Here is a 13,904-nt window from a genome sequence, read left to right as displayed (position 1 = left end):
AAGGTAGCCAAGTTACGTAATATTTGACCCAATAATGCAAGAACTTATAATCTGTATTACCAAAAAGCTGAACAGGGCCTTTGCTCACGAAAAGGAAAGAGGGGGAGCTAAAATTATTTTTTTTTAATCCAGGAGGCAGTTCTTTTATTTATTTGTTTATTCGATGAAAATACCAAAAATGGTATTTTCAATGAAAAATATGCTGAACAGAAAATTATTTCTCAAAATTCAGGGAGGGTGTAGAATAAATACATCGGAGTGGGGGGACTGCCTCCTGGTTGTCAATCAAACAGTTCGTGGTAATCCTAATGAAGATCGCAACTTCAATTTCAGTGTATCAGAGAACCTTAACGTGAGCACCTGTCTGCGCCATTTTGTATTTTTTTTTTCCTAAAGAAAAAACATCCGTGCGTGTTCATGTGTTTTTTTCTCCAGGACTTATTTTATCGTACCAATGGTCTAAGAAGATCTAGAGAAGGCTCATCGGGGCGGGAATCGAAAATTCCAGTGCCCCCTTTTAAGTAACCAAGAAGATTGGAGCGCAAATAGTTCCCTCCCAAACCCCGTTTTTCCTCTGAACCTCGTGATCAAAATTTTGAGACAGCCATTTTGTTCAGAATAGTTGATAATTACTATAACCCCGCGGGAAATGGCATTAAGTTATAAGACTTAGCCCATTTCATACGTATGTTATTTATTACTGGGAAGTATGAAGACATTTTTTGGAAGGAGCAGGGGTTCTATGGGGATATTTTCCAGGAAGATATCTTTCTATAGGAGGTAAATTTCCAGGGGTGAATTTCGTATGGTGAAGTTTGCATGGGGGAAATTTGCCAGAAATTTTATACAAAATTCTTTTTAATTGTCTATTTTTATACATTCTCTTTGCGACTAAATTTCAAATGCGGAGATATTACGGGGGAATTTTCTGGGGGAAAATTTTCTACGGGAAAACTTTTAATTGGAGTGTGGGATCTCTGAGAAAAATTTTTCGTAGAGGGGAGATGTCCGGCATGATTTGGAAAACAATCAGCCTTTCAATGGAGAATTTTTTCGTAGGGGGGAGGGGTTTCCATGTGGGGAGGGGTGATGAGTTTCCCAACATCATTTGAAAGACCAGCAGAAATTAATCTAAAAAAATAAAATTGTCTAGCCAAAAGTAAGGAGAAACATTAAAACTTAAAACTAACAGAAATTATTCCATGAGTGAGGGAGGTACCCCCTTCCCAATGCCCCACTCTTTACAGCAAAGTTTGACTTTTTGTTTCCATTCTTTAAGAATGACACCTAGAGGACAAAGACTGTTTAATTGGAATAAGAAGCTTTTTTAAAGTACTATACAACTTTGGTGCGAAAAGCATGGTATTGAGGACGGGGCAGCCCCCCTCATATGCCGAATAATTTCCATTCGTTTTAAGTTTTAGTATTGCTCCATACTTTTAGTCTAAAAAACGTGTTTCTTTTTGTTTAGTGAACAACAAGGAAAAAGAATTCAAGTGTTTGAAACCCTATATCTCCAAGGGATACTGGGTGCTCACATGAAAACTCATAAGAGTGGAAACTAACACTTTTGTTGGAAAAAATCGCCAAGTGCTAGATGGCATATACACATTTATGAATTGCCTTATTTGGAAAAAATACATATTTTGTTCATGCATGGGTACAGGACGATGTACTTGTTTAATGGTAGTGATGCATACTAAATTTAACGATTTTGGTTATGATATTTGACTGAAGTGAAGTCAAAAGTGTAAAATTTTCCTTCTGTTGGTGTATAGTATATGTTATTGGGACGTACACAGAAGTTTTTCTTAGGGGGGGGGGAATTTTGTGCTTAGTGTGGGTTTCCGTGGGGATGATTTTGATTTCCCGTGTGGAGGAAAGTTCCTGGGGGTGACCTTTCCAGGAGAAATTTTATACTATGGGAATTCACAAATTTTTTACAAAGATTCTTTTTATTTGTCTTACTTTCTCTTCGGATATTCAATTTTGCACGTGGAGATGTTCCGGAGAAATTGCCGGGAAAACATTTTCGACGTGTTTGAATTTCGCGAAAATAATTTTACGGAAGGGGGAATTTCTGGAGGGATGAGAAAAACGATTAGAACTTATAGTCTTTTTAAAATGGAAGCTTGTTAAGCCAGCAAAGGCGAGTTTTTCAGGCTGAATCTTTTGTAAGAAATTTTATGTAGGGGAAAGGGGATTTTCAGTGTCCGGAAGGAAACTTAAGGGGTGATGTATTCTATGTGGGAAGTACTTTACATGGAGGGTTTTCCCGTGAGGGGAGAGAATGTTTCATGGAGGATGAATAAGTTTATCGGCTTTATTCGAAAAACAATCAGAAATTAAATTAAAAAACCAAGTTTTTTGCACTGAAAGTAAAGAGCAACATTAAAATTCAAAACGAATAGGGTCAGCATTAATAATCAAAAGGGTTGCCCTCCTTCTCAATAAATTGCTTTTTATGCTATTGTTTGACTGTCTTTCCCATTTTTTTTTTATGAACGACTTCTGAAACACAAGGGCCATTTAATTATAATAGGAAGTTTTTTTTTTAAGTACTAAAAACCTTAGCGTGAAAAGCAAGGCATTGAATGGGGACCTGCCCCTTCATATACAGATTCATTTCTGTTTGTTTTGAGGACTAATGCTGCTTCTTACTTTCCGCTGAAAAAAAACTTGGTTTGATTTTTGTGTAATTTGAAAATAAATTGACTCATTTACCAGTGACCTATAAAATGAATTGACCTCGTTACAATAATTGTAACGACAATGTTCGAACAGACTATGTTAAGTTTTTAGTGTAAGCTGTGAACGTGTACCAAAACAAAGTCAAATGGGTACGTTAACTGTAGATTTGAGTGTTTTCTATTGTTTTTTTCCTAGAAAATTTCAGGTACCGGTAAACCATCTTGGTTGATCCGCACATTTGTGTCTTTCCTGAATACGTTGACTAAGTGCCAATACGTACTAAGTACCGGTACTAGTACCTTGACTAAGTACTGATAAGTGCCGGGTTTTAGTTGTTTTGGGCGTCGGCCACTGCTGGTTTTGGCCTCTCTTGCACCGGGATAAAATTTTGTTTGGCACCCCCTTCCTGTCTCTTTGCCAAATTTTAACAAAATGTTCATTTGCTAACAGAACTTTCCATTTATTTAAATTTGATTTTTCTTACTTATTCTTTGCAAAATAATTAATTATCAGGCCAAATTGATTGTTTCTGATTCTTCGTAGTCACTTCTGGTCCATAGTCGAACTGAGACATGTTTGTTAAACGACCGTTCATTACTGGCCGAAGACACTGCAATCGCTGATAACATTGATGGGCGACTCGTACGTTTGCAAAGACCATTTCACTTCGGTATTGCACAATTAATTCTAACACATCTATTGGCTTCTTTCAGGAAATGCGTCGACGTTGAATTATTTTTTTCATATTTAGGAGTTTGTGGAACAAGTGAATGGCATCTAAATCGTCGCCATATTTTTACTAATTTAATATCATCAACATCCATGCCATCTTCAAATAACTCTCTTATATTTCGGATTCTATTTGCATATACTTACTGCCAGCTGCGCCCTCTACTTGTATTAATAAAAGCATAATTTCAAAGATTACAAAATAATTATAAGCGTTAGATTATTTATTTGAAATGTTGCTCCCCTAAAATCCCCCCCTCCTTGACTGCCTTTGCACTGGTCAGATACTTAACCCCTTGCAGGCCCGGATAATCAAGTCTTATGCAATATAACTCATATATCTCCTACGTATTGTTACATATTTTCCAAGTTCTAGCTGTTGATCGCCACCCCCCAACAAAGGAAAAAGTATAGTTTTACGTAACTCCCAGATATCGATAATCTGAAAATACTACTTCATGGTCTTGATCCAATTACTACTGTTCTCTATTTCAAACTCTAATAACCTAGTATTTAATGAGATTCTAGTTTCTATTGAATTCGTGTAGGCCAATTTGATTGCTTTATCGCTTGTGGTTTTGTTTTCGTATAGAAAACATGCTAATGACGGAAGAAAAGGGACCACACCCTGCAGCATAGGCCTAAAATTTATCCAGCAAATTAAAACTACGACATGCAAGAAATCCAGTAGAACGGGTCTTTCACCTCACGCAAAGTATACCGAACAAAAATTACCGTTATAAGAACATGGGTGTATGCAGAACTCGTTTCAAAACTTTAAGGTCATCTCCAAGTTGCGTATGTAATTTTTCTGCTTTTAAATTACATGGGAGAGACGCGTACCGTAAAAAATGAATCCCTAATTTTTTTTCAAGGGTCAGACTTAATGGTTTAGGTGCGACGTTTTCCGCAGCGGTTGTAGTTGTATTCCATTTATTGCTTTTGCAAATTATAATCCAGCCTGTTTGAGGGGGTGGTAACGTTAATTGAGGGGAATTTGAGCGGTTGTTTGCCTTAATTTATGTTTTCTATAACCTTGACTTGTTTGTATCAAGGGGTTAACCAGTTAAAAAAGGTTATATACACCTGGTGGCGCACAAAATGCTACCAGTCTATTATACCGATCACGCTTACGTTCTTAACCTGAATAAAACCGGTTTCTCTGTCTGCATTCTGTAATAGTTAGATCAGCTTGAGTAAGATAAACTACTATGTAGATATATTTTAATTAAATATATAATGTATAGAGTTGATTAGGTAAGGTTAGGTATTTAATTTAATGCGTTCTGGACGGCCTGCTTTTCATAATTCTCTGTTGTAGTTTCCATAATTTTGTTGCTAAGGTATTATATTTTCATCCAATTTTGGTATATTCCATTATTATTAACCTAACTTGACTTCTTGAGTGTGGTTGGAATAATAGATAAATACCCACACACTGCTCAAAGATTTGATGGTCAGAAATGGCCAACGCCTCTAATCGTCTTGGATTTCTGTTGGTTTTAGGTTTCGTTTATGCAGTCGCAGAAATTCCTGGTTGTTTGAAGTTTGACTTATTACATGGCCTTATTTCTGATCGTTCTTTTTCAACTTGAGTTGTTTTAATGAGAATAAAGAGGGCATAAAAACTTAAAATGAATAGAAACAATTCCGTAAATAAGGGCAGACCCTAACCCCTTAGCCCCAGCTATCTACGCTACAGTTTAATATGTGCTTTACTGAAAAGAAATTACTTTATAAATGAGGGGACTGTCCTTCAACTTTTAACCTCCCGACTTTTTATGCTAGTTTTTTGGCTTTTTGTCATCTATGCTTACCAACTCCTCAACCAAGGCCATTTGGAAAGGGATAAATAGTATTTTTGATAATAAAGAACTTATTAGTCAACACTTATTTAAACGGTAAAATCTTCTATTCAAATGATGTGAACGACAGGCGGTGAATAAAATACTTTCAATTACCCCTTAACTACATTTGTTGCATTGACATGCTTTCAGTAAAGGAATACAAAACTTTAGTGTAAAGAGCAGGGGTTATGGGGGGAAGGGGCAGCCCTCTACTGTAAGGAATAAATTTTAGGCATTTAGGCACTACTTTAACTTATTATATAGAGTGGGAAGGGGAAAGGGGCACAATATACCTTCATATGAGGAATAATCTTTGTTTTTAGTTTCAATGTCGATTAGTATCTAAATTTAAATTATTTTTTGTTAAATTACTCTCTTCTTGGTCAAGAAATTGAACTTGTGACAAATTAGCGGAAATCGGCACTTCCCTGTCGCGTGATGTACTTTGTTTCCTAAAAAGAGCACTAGAATTTCTAAATTCTGTATTTTTTCTACCCTTTCCTGATCTTCTACGATTACCACTAGTTCGATTTGATCAATCCTAGGGGAAAAAATACAAAAAATAGGCACTCGCTATCAAACTTCATTGAAAATATATAAAATTTTGTGTTTTTGCAAAAATAATTTGCAACCTCTGCTGAAAAATTCTTGAACATGCTGAATATGTTAAAATTCTCATCAACATTATAACCCTTTCAAGGTTAGTTCCCATCAAAATCTGACCATTCAGCCCAAAACCTTTCTGGATTTTACCCTTGCAAGCCAAAAGGCTTATCGGTAAATTTTTCTTTTTTTTCGCAGTATTTTTAACTGTTTTGTAAATAAATTAAATTCTCGCTCTCTCATCCTTTTCGTTAAATAATATAAATTTGTTCAGGTTTCTAACTTCTTATGTGTTATTACAAAATTAAAAAAGATATTTTTAAATATCTAAGATTTTTTTAGAGTTTTCGCTACTATAATTTTCTTTTTACCTTTTTTTGAAATACATTAAGAAAAAGAAAAAACACTTTCAAAATGAATGTTCATTAGTTACTTCCTTTCGCAAACAGTCCTTTAGATCCTTAGAGGAGGTGTTACTTTCATTCATGTTCGTGAAAATTTTAGCTTTTACGAACCACTAAGAAAACAAGCAATAGCTAACAATAGATGGTGAAGGTTTGTGGTGTTCAGCTCTCCCACTTGTAAAAATGCAGGAAATTCTGACAATAGTAATAGATTTGCTTAATTTCGATAGAATAATTAGTATAACATGGTTTTGGAGGGAGGAATGACCTCCTCCCTACCTTATATATTAAAGTGAGGCCAAAAAACCTTAGAAAAGGGGCACAGGGTATTGACATCGTGGGCTTGTGAGGTTTTGCCGCAAGTTCATAGTTTTGTCGTTTTCTTTTCATTTTTTTTTTAAGTAAGATGCAATCAAAATCAAATTAATTAAAAAAAGTTTTCCAATTATTAAAAAGCATGCAAAAGGGTTAAACCACACCTTAGATAAAAATGGCCTACTGACCAAAATTACTCAAAGTAAGGAGTAAGTGTGCTACCTTCCTAGAATTAATATGTTTATCAGAGTCTTTGCATTAATGTTTTACAAAGAACATGAGGGCCAAGTCCTTTTAATTAAAGATTTTAAACATCTGTACCTGGGGGGGGGGGTATTTCCAGGGAAACAAAAATACGAGATAAGAATTAATTTTTTATTAGGCAAGGCTAGCTTAGGCTAATGTGTTAACCCTTTGAATATTTTTCTTTTTGGCTTCTAGAGCTTGATTTAGTCTATTCCTATCCATTTGCTGTTAAGTATCTCATAATATTTTTAGTACTTTGATAGTTACAGTGAACTATTTATGTGTGAACATTCCCCCCCCCCTAAAATTGTGTATATTATTTTGTGGAAACCGTGTGCGGTAAAAGTTTGTCACTGGATTCATCCGTGGTGCACAATGCAATGGTGGTGCGGAGAGGCGGGGCTGGGGTTACGCGTAACATATAATGGCGTTACAAAAGGGAAACTAATTGTTCAACAGTTATCCCATTAATCTCGAGTCACTTTATTTTCTTTCGTGTGCATGTTTTACTTTTTCTCAGCTTCATGGTGACCTCCCCCATCCCCTAAGCGTTCCGCCATATTTCACCTCTGATTAAAAAATTTATAATTTTCGCAATACCAAAAATCATATTCAAGTTTTTTTTTACTCCTTGTGTAAGGTCAGATTTTAAAGCTTTAATTGTGAGTCATATTGTGTGGAATAAGTCGCCCAAATCAGCTCGAAGGTGCCACTCATTTGGTTTGTTAAAAAAAAAAACTGTTAAAAATTCTTTGGCTTATTAGAAGTTATTTTATCTTTTTTTTTCATGTATATATATATATATATATATATATATATATATATATATATATATATATATATATATATATATATATATATATATATATATATATATATATATATATATATATTGTTATTTCATTGAAGTCTATTTTATCTACTGATCTGCTTAAATAATTTAGTCTATTCAATCTATTAGTCTATTTAGTATTTTTTTTTATAGTTTTTATTTTATTTATATTTTCTTATCTTCTCCTTTTTGCTCTTCTCTCTGTGAGTAAGTGATTACTAAATTTTTTAGTTCTTCTCTGAGTAAGTGACTCGTTTATCTTCCCCCTTCTTTACAGGCCAAAGAGTCTTTTGGGGAATAATAAAATGTAATATTGTATGTGTATTTCATGATGAATAAATCTTATCTTATCCAATTACATTTTCAAAAGCAGCTTGGAAAAACTAAAATTACTTCAAATAAGAATATGAACACCCTCTCACCTTCCTTCGAACCGGCTTTTTTTCGCGGAATGAATTAGCTAATAAATATTAATTTAGAATCAAGTTTTTTTTTAAATAAATCCCCCTGCATCTGTGAATAGTAATCCCCCACTCCCCAGGAGAAGAAGTTTGCCTGGCCGGATATTGCTGAAAACTTAAAACTTGAGGCATTGTGATTAATTGTGACATTTAAGATTTTCGCAAAAAAGAAACATTATTCGTTTTGAGTGAAATTGTTTTCCACAAAAATTGTAAAGACAAATAAAACAGAACTTGATCGTTCTTCTCAAAATTTAATGTTCAACTGAATTTTTTTGCAAAATGCTCAATTGATCTGTTTATCCCCCATCAGATATTGGTAAAAAAAAGTCCAGCAACAACTAAAAAGCATTAGTAGTCATCAACTTATGACCAATAATAACAATAACAAATCAGCAGATTCAAGAATAAATTCTGATCGGGGAGTTCAAAATATCAGTGGCTATACACACACCATAGGTGAAAAACAGTATTTATACTTCAGTTATAATTTCTTCTGCAAGGAATAGTTTAACCTATATCAAAGATTAGGAGCGGCAGCACAATCCACTCAAGGCCCTACTGTTACAAACACGGTTATTTTCCATGATATGAGAAACACTCGTATTTGCGAGTTACCTGTCATCTAAAGTTTTAATATGCCAAGCAGCTTTTTGATACTAGGTAGCACTTTGACTTTTCAGTAAAAGTGAGAGAGGTATATATGGGAACAATGAATTATATGGGTATATATATGGGTATATATGGGTATATATATGGGTATATACCCATATATACATATTGTATATATATGCCATATATACATGGGTATTATATATATGGGTATAATGAATTATATATGGGTATATACCCATATATACATATGGTATATATATGCCATATATACATGGGTATATATATGGGTATAATGAATTATATATGAGTATATACCCATATATATGGGTATATATGGGAACAATGAATTAAGAATACTTTTCACAGCAGAATGATGGCAATGGGCAGTCTCAAAAATGATGTATAAGCTTAAAAGTGTCATTCATCTCAATTAAATATAGCTGGTGGTATTAAATGTAGCTAATGTAGCAGAGTATGTCTTATAAATGCACCTAAATCACTCTAACGTGTCATATGTGTCATCTCAATTGCCTTAGAATTGTCACCAAAAACTCTGATTTGGTAAAATGGTATCTATGTATGCTCTTAATCAAGGAAATGTTGCCAAAAAACGTTTATTTCCCGTAATATTTCATAAAAATCTCTTTAAACATAAAAAAATTGTCTACAATTGCTGTGATCTAATAAAGTCCAATCTGTGAGATCTTCTTAAGTTTTTTCTGTGTTAGCGATGTAAAGATTTATGAGCGTCAAACAATTCTGATTTTGTTAGCTGTGTTCCATCGCACCTGATCCTGTTTTTTGTACTTATCTTGTGATTCAAATAGGATAGAAACCGGTAATTAGGCTATTTTAATTGGATAAATCAAAGAAAAAAAATACGAGAGTAACAGTTTCGGAAAACCGACAATTTTTTTTATAAGAACTTGAGGTGATTTTGAGGCAAAGAATCCCGCCTTTTACCTAACAATTCGTGGTAATGAACTATAAGTAAGGAGCGACTCGGCACAATAGTAACCAAAACCCTAAAAAACGGAATTTTAATATCAATAGATACATAAACAGCTTATTATGCCCATTCCAAATATATAAGATTCTTCAAGTTTATGTTACCAATCAAAAGTTACGAGCCTGAGAAAATAAACCTGATTTTTGAAATAGGAGGGAAACATCACCTAAAATTAAAGGAATCTTAACGAAAATCACAAAATCAGATTTGACGTATTTTATTTTTTGTTTTCCCAGAAGCGATCATATTGAAATAATGGTCCTATAAGATAGAGAGAGTTCATTCGAACACAAATCAAAAGTTCCAGTGCCCTTTTTAAGTAACCAAGAAGATCGGAGGGCAACTGGGCCCTCTCCCACGCCAATCTTTTTCCCCAAAATTGTCTAATCAAAATTTTGAAATGGCCCTTTTTTTCAATATAGGTGAACGATCAAATAATTATGTCTTCACTAGCTGTTGGGGTGGCGCTTCGCACCACCCCAACACCTAGTTGGCGGGGGCACTTCGCGTCCCCCCCAAGCCCCCCACGCGAGTAAGTCGTTAAACCTCATATTAGTTACGCGCCATTGTAGTTGTGTCCCTGTGTCCCACCTGTGAATACAGATATATATATATATATATATATCTATATATATAAAAATAAGTTGTCTGTCTGTGGATGGATGGATGGATGGGTCAGGTGACGTCACCTGAAAAAACTGGATCAGGTGACGTCAAAACTGAAAAAACTAAAAAAGGCAAAAACTACAAAAAAACTAAAAACCAATAAAAAAAATAAAAAAGCTAAAAAACTAAAAAAACTAAAAAAAGGCAAAAACTACAAAAAAAACTAAAAACTAATAAAAAAGCTAAAAAACTAAAAAAACTAAAAAAAGGCAAAAACTACAAAAAAAACTAAAAACTAATAAAAAAAAATAAAAAAGCTAAAAAACTAAAAAAGCTAAAAAAACTAAAAAAAAGATAAAAAACTAAAAAAACTAAAAACTAAAAAAAAGGAAAAAACTGAAAAATAAGCTAAAATAAAGGTAAAAACCAATAAAAAACTAAAAAAAAAACTGAAAAAACTAAAAAAAGGCAAAAACTACAAAAAAAAACTAAAAACTAATAAAAAAAGTAAAAAAGCTAAAAAACTAAAAAAACTAAAAAAACTAAAAAAAGGTAAAAAACTAAAAAAAATAAAAAATAAAAAAAAACTAAAAAAAAGGAAAAAACTGAAAAATAAGCTAAAATAAAGGTAAAAACCAATAAAAAACTAAAAAGAAAAAAAGGAAAAAACTAAAAAAAATTTTCATCTAAAAAACTAAAAAAAACTAAAAAAGGTAAAAACTAAAAGAACTAAAAAAGAAAAAAATAAATGACGAAACTCAAAGAGAAAGCGACCAGGACAAAAGGAATGTTCGATTAGCAATCAACAAAGCACCGGGACACAGGGAGTATAAATGACGACCAGGGCATAAGTAAAAAAAAAAAAACTATCTATATATATAAAAATAAGTTGTCTGTGGATCTGTGGATCGTGGATCAGGTGACGTCACCTGAAAAAACTGGATCAGGTGACGTCAAAACTGAAAAAACTAAAAAAAGGCAAAAACTACAAAAAAAACTAAAAACTAATAAAAAAAAATACACCGGGATACAAATGACGACCGGGACACAGGGAATATAAATGACGACCGGGACACAGGGACACAACTACAACGGGGACACCGGGGGAAACAGGGGGATGTAAATGACGACCGGGACACCGGGACAGGGAATGGTCGATTAGCAATCACCATCAACAAAGCTCAAGGGCAATCATTAGAATCATGAGGTATAGATCTGAATACAGATTGTTTTCCCATGGACCATTATATGTTGCATGTTCAAGAGTCGGTAAACCTGACAATCTATTTATATGCAAAGACAATGGGACAGCAAAGAATGTTGTATATTCGCAAGTTTTACGTAGTTAAAACCATATATATATATATATATATATATATATATATATATATATATATATATATATATATATATTTATATATATATATATATATATATATATATATATATATATATCTATATTCACAGGTGGGACATAGGGACACAACTACAATGGCGCGTAACTATTATGGCGCGTAACGACTTACGCGCGCGGGGGGGCTTGGGGGGGGGGCGAAGCGCCCCCACCAACTAGGTGTTGGGGTGGCGCGAAGCGCCACCCCAACAGCTAGTATATATATATATATATATATATATATATATATATATATATATATATATATATATATATATATGTTTTTAACTACGTAAAACTTGCGAATATACAACATTCTTCGCTGTCCCATTGTCTGTGCATATAAATAGATTGTCCGGTACACCGACTCTTGAACATGCAAAGTATAATTGTCCATGGGAAAAACAATCCCCCCTGTGCCCCCCGGCGTCCCCGTTGTAGTTGTGTCCCTGTGTCCCAGTCGTTATTTATATTCCCTGTGTCCCGGTCGTTATTTGTGTCCCGGTGTCCCAGTCTGTAATTTCTCTTTGAGTGTCCCGGTCGTCATTTATATTCCCTGTGTCCCGGTTGTCATTTGTGTCCCGGTCTGTAATTTCGTCAGACGACAGACAACTTCATGACGGAATAATGATCAATCCTTATAATGACGTCAGTCGACACACAAACATGACGTCAGTACACAGACAAACAAATTATTTATATATATATATATATATATATATATATATATATATATATATTATATATATATATATATATATATATATATATATATATATATATATATATATATATATATATATATATATATATATATATATATATAAGTTGTCTGTGTGTGTGTGTCGAGTGACGTCATGTTTGTGTGTCGACTGACGTCATGTTTGTCGACTGACGTCATTATAAGGATTGAGCTGTATGCGTCATGAAGTTGTTTGTCCAATGACGTCATGTTTGTCAACTGATGAAATTACATACCGGGACACCAGGACACAAATGACGACCGGGACACAGAGAATATAAATGACGACCGGGAACCTCAAAGAGAAATTACAGACTGGGACACAGGGAATATAAATGACGACCGGGACACAGAGATACAACTACAACGGGACGCCGGGAGCACAGGCGGGATACATAAATGACGACCGAGACACAGGGATTGTTCGAATAGAAATTACAGACCGGGACACCGGGACACAAATGACGACCAGGACACCGGGACACAGGGAATATAAATGACGACCGGGACACTCAAAGAGTAATTACAGACTGGGACACCGGGACACAAATGACGACCGGGACACAGGGAATATAAATGACGACCGGGACACAGGCACACATCATTAGAATAATGAGGTATAGATCTGAATACGGATTGTTTTTCCCATGGACAATCATATGTTGCATGTTCAAGAGTCAGTAAACCTGACAATCTATTTATATGCAACATATATATATATATATATATATATATATATATATATATATATATATATATATATATATATATATATATATATATATATATATATATATATATATATATATCTATATACATAAAAATAAGTTGTCTGTCCGTTACGCCAGATTATATCTTCTATATATATAAAAATAAGTTGTCTGTGTGTGGATCTGCGGATCTGTGGATCAGGTGACGTCATGTTTTGGCTGGCGTCATGAAATTAGTAGCCATCATTTTTGCTTTGACGATGCTTAGTATATTGTAAAACACATTAATTTGGTTAATAATATACCATTTAAAACACCAAAATGAACATTCTGGAGTAGTCACTCGATGAGAGAGGGTGTCAGAACGGAGAATGAAGGTCCCAGGTTCAAATCCTGGTTAGGCTAAAAAAGGTAAAAAACTAAAAACTAAAAAAAAAACTGAAAAAACTAAAAAAAAAAACTAAAAACTAATAAAAAAAATAAAAAAGCTAAAAAACTAAAAAAACTAAAAAAACTAAAAAAAACTAAAAAAAAGGAAAAAACTGAAAAATAGAAGAGAAAAAGAAAACTAATAAAATTAATAAAAATAAAAAAAAAAAAGATAAAAACTAAAAAAGTAAAAAGAAAAAACGAAAAAAAACTGAAAAAGCTAAAAAAAAGGTAAAAACCAATAAAAAACTAAAAAGAAAAAAAGGAAAAAA

The sequence above is a fragment of the Artemia franciscana genome, chromosome 18, assembly GCF_032884065.1.
Source record: "Artemia franciscana chromosome 18, ASM3288406v1, whole genome shotgun sequence".
Taxonomy (NCBI): Eukaryota; Metazoa; Arthropoda; class Branchiopoda; order Anostraca; family Artemiidae; genus Artemia; species Artemia franciscana.
This window is presented reverse-complemented; position numbering follows the sequence as displayed.